Here is a 9376-nt window from a genome sequence, read left to right as displayed (position 1 = left end):
AAGATTGGTGGAGTAGCAGAAAGCATAAGGGACTGTCAGAGAATACAGGAGGATATAGATAGACTGGAGAGTTGGGCGGAAAAGTGGCAGATGGCTTTCAATCCAGACAAATGTGAGGTGATGCATTTAGGCAAGTCTAATTCTAGAGCGAATTATACAATGAATGGAAGAGCCTTGGGAAAAGTTGATGAGCAGAGAGATCTGGGAGTTCAGGTCCATTGTATCCTGAAGGTTGCTGCATAAGTGGATAGAGTGGTCAAGAAGGCATATAGTATGCTTGCCTTCATTGGACAGGGTAATGAGTATAAGAGCTGGCAAGTCATGTTAAAATTGTACAACACATTGGTTCGGCTGCATTTAGAATATTGTGTACAGTTCTGGGCGCCACATTACCAAAAGGATGTGGACACTTTGGAGAGGGTGCAGAGAAGGTTTATGAGGATGTTGCCTGGTATGGAAGGTGCTAGCTATGAAGAGAGGTTGAGTAGGTTAGGTTTATTTTCACTAGAAAAAAGGAGATTGAGGGGGGACCTGATTGAGGTTTACAAAATCATGAAGGGTATAGACAGGGTGGATAGAGACAAGCTTTTTCCCAGGGTGAAGGATTGTATAACGAGAGTTCATGCTCTCAAGGTGAGAGGTGGAATGTTTAAGGGGAATACACGCGGCAAGTACTTCACACAGAGGGTGGTGGGTGGTTGGAACGCGTTGCCAGCAGAGGTGGTAGAGGCAGGCACAGTAGATTCATTTAAGATACATCTGGACAGATGCATGAGTAGGTGGGGAGCAGAGGGATACAAATGCTTAGGAATTGTCCGACAGGTTTAGACAGTATATTTGGATCGGCTCAGGCTTGGAGGGCCGAAGGGCCTGTTCCTGGGCTGTAAATTTTCCTTGTTCTTCTTTGTTCTTATTTTATTCTGTTAAAGGAGCTATATGCTTTTGGGTGTTTTCCTTTACTGGCAAGGCCAACATTTATTGCCCATCCTTAATTGCCTTTCAACTTGCTTGGCCATTTCAGAAAGCAATTATTAGTTCACCGCATTGCTGTGGGTGCGGAGTCACATGTAGCCCAGACCAGGCAGGAACTATAGATTCCTTAAAGGGCATGCAAAAACTAAAATTTTACAATTACCATGATCCCCATCACTGAGACTCGCTTTCAGTTTCAGACTTATTAATTGAATTTAAATACCACCAGCTGAGTGGTGGAATTTGAACCCATGGTTCCTGAGTACTTGTGTGGCCGTGGAATCGTAGAAAGATCATAGAATCCTGACAGCGTGGAAACAAGCCCTTCAGCCCAACAAGTCCACAGTGACACTGCAAAGAGTAATCCATTCCCCGACTGGTCTACATTTACCCCTGACTAATGCATCTAACCTACATATCCCTGAACACTATGGGCAATTTAGCATGGCCGCTCCACCTAACCTGCACATCTTTGGACTGTGGAAAGAAACTGAAACATCCGGAGGAAACCCACACAGACACAGGGAGAATGTGCAAACTCCACACAGGCAGTCGTCCAAGGTGGAATTGAACCCAGGTCCCTGGCGCTGTGAGGCAGCAGTGCTAACCACTGACCCACCACGCCACCTTCTAGGATTAAAAGCCCAAGAACATTAACACTATCCCACCATCTACTGCTTCTCACTGCTGATTTACAGGGATTTTCAGCCATCTTTAAAGTGGGTGAGAATCCAACAGAAAGGGTCCATTCCCACCAGACACGAACTAAACCAACACTGACCCCCATTCAATCATCAGAAGGAAGAGTCCATCTGGGATATAATGGTTGTCTTCCACTGTGTTCAAGTCTATTTTATCAGCAAAGCTACCACAAGGTGGTATGAGCTTGCAATGAGTCGAGGAATAAAGTCTATTCAGGGAAAAGAAATCACCACGTCCAGAAAAAGGCCACCTTCGAAAGGCCATCTAGAAGGGTGGTCTGCTGGCTCAGTGGTTAGCACTGCTGCCTCACAATGCCAGGGACCTGGGTTTAATTCCACCCTTGGGCGGCTCTATGGAGTTTTCACATTCTCCTCATGTTTTGATATCTTTCCTCTGAGTGCTCCGAAGATGTGCAGGTTAGGCGGACTGGCCATGTGATATTACCCACAGTGTCCAGGGGTATGTAGGCGAGGAGGATCAGCCATGGGAAACGCACAGTTACAGGGCTAGGATGGGTCTGGATGGGATGCTCTTTGGAGGGTCAGTGCCTACTTGATGGGCCAAATGGCCTGCTTCCACACTGTAGAGGTTTTACAATTCGATCTCTGCTTCTGACAGTTACTTTCTGTCAAGCAAGGTTATTCAGAAGTGGATAATGGTAATGATCCCAATGTTGTGAATTGGCTTGAGACCTAAGTTCTAAGATGGCACCCATCGCTAGACCTCACTGAAGTCACTGGGGCCTGGTGGGGGCAGTAGCTATAAGTTGCCAATCATGTAGGTTGTACCTAGTGGTCAGAAGAAGATGGACAGCCTGGACAATGGCTCCCCACTGCACTACCTGGGTCCCATGCCCTCCCACACCAGCTCCACCCCTCACCTAAGTGGAGGAGGGACACAAACGAATCCAGGCAGCAGCATGAAGGGTCAAAAGCAGCTGCTCTAACTCTGAAGGCCCCACGTGTTTTTATCTTGACTTTGCCCCCACTATCCTTTTCAGATCCTTTTGTTATTTGGGATGCAGTTGGAGGCAAAGACCAGATTCCCACCTGCACATCAATCCATTCATGAGGTTCTCCTCATGAGATTTGATGAACCAAATTGATTATGAGGGTGGTATCATCGAGCGATCCAGCACAGAATGAAACCATTCAGTCCACGGTGCCTAAACTAGCTCATTAGAAGCTTTTCCTCATCTGCCCTTCAGGCAACTCATTCCCAATCATAACAACTTACAGACTGGAAAAGTTGCAAACGTTCATCTCCAAGCCACTCACCATCCTGACGTGGAAATATATCCCCATATCTTCACTGTCGCTGGGTCAAAATCCTGGAATTCCGTTCCTATAAGGGCATTGTGGATCTACCTAAAGCACATATAGCAGTTCAAGATGGCGGCTCACCACCACCTTCTCAAGGACCACCAGGGACAGGCAATAAATGCTGGGCCCAGCAGCAACACCCACATCCCACAATAGAAAAAATATTTTGATTTCCTCAGTGCCTTCTTTACCAATGATAATGAAAGCAAAATACTGCAGATTCTGAAAATCTGAAACAAAAAACAGAAATTGTTGGAGAAACTCAGCAGCATCTGTGGAGAGAGGAACAGAGTAAATATTTTGAATCCAATGTGACTCTTCATCAGAACTGGAACACAGACAAGACAAGGCTTGTAACGTTATAGAGGTCAATGTTGAGACCTTGAGGCTATGACGTGCCTCAGTGGAAAACAAGGTGTGCTCCTTAAACCTGTACTGTGCTTCATTAGAATATTGCAGTCTCCTGCGACACAGTGGTTCAGTGGTTAGCACTGCTGCCTCACAGCACCAGAGTCCCAAGTTTGATTCCAGCCTTGGGTGACTGTCTGTGTGGATTCTCCCCGTGTCTGCGTAGGTTTCCTCCAGGTGCTCCGGTTTTCTCCCACAGTCCAAAGATGTGCAGGTCAGGTGAATTGGCCATTCTAAATTGTCCATAGTGATAGGTGCATTAGTCAGAGGGAAAAGGGTCTGGGTGGGTGACTGCTTGGAGGGTCATTGTGGACTTGTTGGGCCGAAGGGCCTGATTCCACACTGTAGGGAATCTAATCCTCAAAGCTCTTGCCAGTGGAAACAAGGTCTCCCGAGAATAGTCCATCAAAACCCCTCACCATTCCATCTTTCACCTTGTCTGCTGGTGGAGGAACAAGCCCAACTTCCCCAGTCTCCCTGAATGTCATTAAAATAAAAATCTCTCTCTGAAACGAAACATTCCTGCAGCAGAGCAGACTGTCTAAGGCTGAGGTGTGATGCTACCATTGCTCTCTTGGCTGACATTTGAAGCACGGAGACTTCAAAAGCACCGTTGAAAAGAACAGAAATGCTCTCCAGCGTCTATTGATTCGAGAAGAAAAGATTCAACACATTCATAAATGAACAATAAAAGAAACAGTCTTTCTATTACTGTTTAACCAAAAGAATGAGGGCAGCTTTTATTGAAAAGGTGCCTTTAAGATGCAAGTCCCTCGATACTAAATCTTTCATCTCACTAGACAGGTTGAGTTCATGAATAAAACTATTTAGTGAAAGAAAAATACTTTGTACTAGATATTTTCACCAAGCCATTGTTACATCAGATTAAAGGATCCATTTCGAGTCTTTGGCCTTTTATGGAGGCGATTCATATTCTGATTGTTCCCAGACATTTTTTTCTGCCCCTCTCATCTCCATGATTCCATTATCACTAATTAAGGTCTTCAGTAGCTCGACAGTGGGACTCAATTAAAGCAGGAAGGTTTGGGTGTGAAGGAGGTGGTTCTCAGACAGAACACAGCATGGCCAGACTCTTTGGCCCTCGATATTGTGCTGACCTTTCATTCTACTCTAAGGTCAAACTGACCTGCATACCTTTCACTGTGCTATCTTCCATGTGCCTATCCAGGAGTCGCTTAAATGTCCCTAATGTCTCTGACTCTACTACCACCACTGGCAGTGCATTCCAAGCACCCACCATTCTCTGTGTAAAGAACTGACCTCTGACATCTCCCCTAAATCTTAAAATGATGCCACCTAGTGATAGACATTTCTGCCATGGCAAAAGGTCTCTGGCTATCCACTCTATCTATGCCTCTCATCATCTTGTACACCTCTATCAAGTTCCTTCTCATCCTTCTTTGCTCCATTAAGAAAAGCCCTAGCTCCCTCAGCCTTTCATCATAAGACATGCTCTCCAGTCCAGGCAACATCCTGGTAAATCTCTGCATCCTATATCACTCCTATAATGAGGTGACCAGTATTCCAACACAATATTCCAAGTGTGATCTAACCAGGGCCCTATAGAGCTGCAGCATAACCTCACAGCTCTTAAACACAATCCCCCTGCTAATGAAAGCCAACACACCATACATCTTCTTAACAACCCTATCAACTTGGGTGGCAACCTTGAGGGATCTATGTACATGGACCCCAAGATCCCTCTGTTCCTCCACACTACCAAGAATCCTGTCTTAACCCTGTAATCTGCATTCAAATTTGACCTTCCAAAATGAATCACTTCACACTTTTCCAGGTTGAATTCCATCTGCCACTTCTCAGCCCCATTCTGCATCCTGTCACTTTCCCGTTGCAACCTACAACAGCCCTCCAAACTATCCACAACTCCACCAACCTTCTTGTCATTGGCAAACTTACTAACCCACCCCTTCACTTTCTCATCTAAGTCATTTATAAAAATCACAAAGAACAAAGGTCCCAGAACAGATCCTGTGGAACTTCACTGGTCACTGAACTTCAGGCTGAATACTTTCCATCTACTACCACCTTCTGTCTTCTGTAGTCCAGCTAATTCTGTATCAGACAGCCAAATTTCCTTTTTTCACATGCCCCCTTACTTTCTGAATGAGCCTATCATGGGGAACCTTATCAAACGCCATGCTTAAATCCATGTACACCACATCCACTGTTCTACCTTCATCAATGTGTTTTGTCACATTCTCAAAGAATTTAATAAGGTTTGTGAGGCATGACCTGCGCCTCATAAAGCCATGCTGACTATTTCCAATCGAACTATAGTTTTCCAAGTAATCATAAATGCTGTCTCTCAAATCCTCTCCAATAATTTGCTCACCACAGAAGTAATACTGACTGGTCCTGTAATTTCCAGAATTATCCCTATTCACTTTCTTGAACAAGGGAATAACATTTGCCACCCTCCAATCATCTGGCACTACTCCAGTGGACAGTGAGAACAAAAAGGTAGAGTAATTTCTTCCTTCACTTCCTGTTGTAACCTTGGGTATATCCCATCCAGCCCTGGGGATTTACCTACCCCTTTATATTTTTCAAAATTTTCATCACATCCTCCTTCTTAACATCAACCAGTTCAAGCATATCAGCCTGTTTCACACTGTCCTCAGAAACATCAAGGTCCCTCTCAGTAGCGAATACTGAAGCAAATTAATCATTAAGGAGCTCCTCTACATCCTCTGACTCCAGGCACAAGTTCCCTCCACTATCCCTGATCGGCCCTACCCTCACTCTGGCCATCCTCTTGTTCCTCACGTAAATGTAGAATGCCTTGGGGTTTTCTTTAATCCTACCCATTATTGCTTTTTCATATTTCCTTCTAGCTCTCCTAAGTCCATTTTTCAGTTTCTTCCTGGCTGCCTTGTAACCCTCTAGATACATGTCTATTAGCATTGTACATCCCTCTCCCCCAATTAAAGACTTTCCCACACCGTCTGCTCCTATCCCTCCCCATGAGTATAGTAAAGTTTAAGGAGTTGTGATCACTATCACCAAAATGCTCTCGCGCTGAGAGGTCTGACACCTGGCATGGCGTGTTGCCAAGCATCCAATCCAATATGGCCTCCCCTCGAGATTGGCCTATCTACACATTGCGCCAGGAACCCTTCCTGGATGCACCTGACAAAAACAGCTCCGTCCAAATTATTTGAACCAAGGAGGTTCCAAACAATATTAGAGAAGTTAAAGTCACCCATGACAACAACCCTGTTACCTTTGGACCTTTCCAAAATCGGCTTCCCAATCTGCTCCTCCATGTTTCTGTTGCTATGGAGGGTGGGTCTGCAGAAAACTCCCAATACAGTGACTGCTCCTTTCCTGTTTCTGACTTCTACCCATACTGATTCCATGGACAGATCCTCCTCAACGATCTCCCTTTCTGCATCTGTGATACTATCCCTGATTAGCAATGCCACTCCCCCACCTTTTTGTGTCTGCATCAGTCAAAAATAATCACCTGACCCATAACCTCCTACTCTAATCTCATTTTCCAGCACTTGGCCCAAAGCCTTTTATGCCTTTGGCATCACAAGTGCACATCTAAATACTTCTTCAATGTGATGAGGGCTTCTGCCTCTCCCACCCTTACAGGCAGAGAGTTCCAGACTTCCAACATCCTCTGGGTAAAAATAACTTTCCTCACATTTCCTCTAAATCTCCTGTCCCTTATCTTTAATCTATACCCTCTTGGCATTGATCCTTCCACCAAGGGGAAATGATTCTGCTGTATAAGAGTCGAAAAGTGTGGCAGTGGAAAAGCACAGCAGGTCAGGCAGCACCTGAGCAGCAGAAGAGTCGATGTTTCAGACACAAACATTACCACTTCTGCTCCTCTGATGTTGCCTGACCTGCTGTGCTTTTCCAGCACCACACTTTTCGACTCTGGCTCTCCAGCATCTGCAGTCCTCACTTTCTCCTTCTTCTCTAGAACGGTCGCTGGACCCAAAATGTTAACTCTGCTTTCCCTCCACACATGCTGTTACACCTGCGGATTTTTTTCCAGCAGTTTCAGATTTTGTTTCTGACTGCCAGACTTTCCAGCATTGGACCGAGTACGGCATCAAGGAGCCCTGGCAAAACTGGAATCAATGGGTAAACACTCCACTGGTTAGAGTCAAACCTGGCACAAAGGAAGATGGTTGTGGTTGTGGAGGGTCAGTCATCTCAGGTCAAGGACATCTCTACAGGAGTTCCTCAGGGTAGTGTGCTAGGCCCAACAATCTTCAGTTGCTTCATCAATGACTTTCCCTCTGTCATAAAGTCAGGAGTGGGGATGCTCGCTGATGATTGGCCAGTGTTCAGCACCATTCGCGACTCCTCAGATACTGAAGCAGTCCATATTCAACAAGATCTGGACAATATCCAGGCTTGGGCTGACAAGTGGCAAGTAACATTCACACCACACAAATGTCAGACAATGACCATCACCTATAAGAGACACTCTAACGATCACCCCTTGACAATCCCCCACTGTCAACATCCTTGGGGTTACCATTGACCAGAATCTCAACTGGACTCACCACATAAACACAGTGGCTACAAGGCAGGTCAGAGACTAGGGATACTGCGGTGAGTAACTCACCGCTTGACACACCAAAGTCTATCCACTATCTACAAGGCACAAGTCAGGAGTGTGATGGAATATTCCCCACTTGCCTGAATGGGTGCAGCTCCAACAACACTTGACATAATCCGGGACAAAGCAACCTGCTTGATTGGCACCACATCTACAAACATTCACTCCCTCCATCACCGGTGTTCAGTAGCAGCAGTGTGCACTATCTACAAAATGCCCTGCAGAAATTCACCAAAAACCCTCAGACAGCACCTTCCAAACCCACAACTACTTCCATCTAGAAGGGCAAGGGCAGCAGGTACATGGGAACACCACCACCTGTAAGTTCCCCTCCAAGCCACTCACCACCCTGGCTTGGAAATACATCACCTTTCCTTCACAGTCGCTGGGTCAAAATCCTGGAATTCTCTCCCTCCCAACATTGTGGGTTAATCCACAGCAAGTGGACTGCAGCGTTTCAAGAAGATAGCTCACCACCACCTTCTCAAGGGCAACTAGGGACGGGCAATAAATGCTGGCCAGCCAGTGATGCCCAAGTCCCACAAATGAATGTTTTAAAAGTCTGCAGTTCTTTGGTTTGGTTTTGTTTCTTCCTGTCTACCCTCATCATTTTATACATCTCGATCATGACCCCCTTAGTCTCCACTGCTCCAAGGAAAACAACTCCAGACTGTGCAATCTCTCATTGTCTGAGTTCTCACTCTCTCCCTCTCTCTCTCACACTCACACTCTCACAAAGATAGGAAGATGCTCAGAATGGTGAATGTGTGGCCAACTGAAGATCAGATGGTTGTGTTGAATCATAGAGGAATCATAGAACCCCCTACAATGTTGCATGGGGCATGGAGACAGGGGGGGGTGATGACCCTGCCTCCAGGGAAAACACACTCAATGGTAATGATGGCATCAGTTGTTTTACCAATGTACATTCAATCCTTTGCGCAGCCTGGTGGCTCAGTGGTTAGCAGTGCTGTTTCACAGCACCAAGAACTCAGGTTTGGGTAACTGTCTGTGTGGAGTTTGCACATTCCCCTTGTGTTCTGCAAGAGTTTCCTCCAGGTGATCCAGTTTCCTCCCACATTTGAAAGACGTGCAGGTTAGGTGGATTGGCCATGGGAAATGCAGGGTTACAGGGGTTGGGCGGGATGCTCTTTGGTGAGTCAATGTGGACTCAATGGTCTGCTTCCACACTGGCGGGATTCCACGGTTGTTATTGGTGCATTCATGATGTAAGCGTTACCCATTGCAGAATCACACCAAACAGTGCTGACATTGTGCTTTAGGTTTTTTACAACATGCCTCTCTTTATGGTGATAATAACATTTTTTTTTTAAAAGTTAATTGT

The 9376-nt window shown here is 45.7% G+C and overlaps 1 protein-coding gene across 8 annotated transcripts in view; it reads right to left on the bottom strand.

Moving 5' to 3' along the window:
* The window catches only part of ttll7 (tubulin tyrosine ligase-like family, member 7), a 307243-nt gene that overhangs the window by 60492 nt on the left and 237375 nt on the right, over positions 1–9376 (bottom strand). The gene's annotated exons all lie outside the window — the stretch shown is intronic.

The sequence above is a fragment of the Chiloscyllium plagiosum genome, chromosome 11 (assembly GCF_004010195.1).
Source record: "Chiloscyllium plagiosum isolate BGI_BamShark_2017 chromosome 11, ASM401019v2, whole genome shotgun sequence".
In the NCBI taxonomy this organism is placed as follows: domain Eukaryota; kingdom Metazoa; phylum Chordata; class Chondrichthyes; order Orectolobiformes; family Hemiscylliidae; genus Chiloscyllium; species Chiloscyllium plagiosum.
This window is presented reverse-complemented; position numbering and strand designations above follow the sequence as displayed.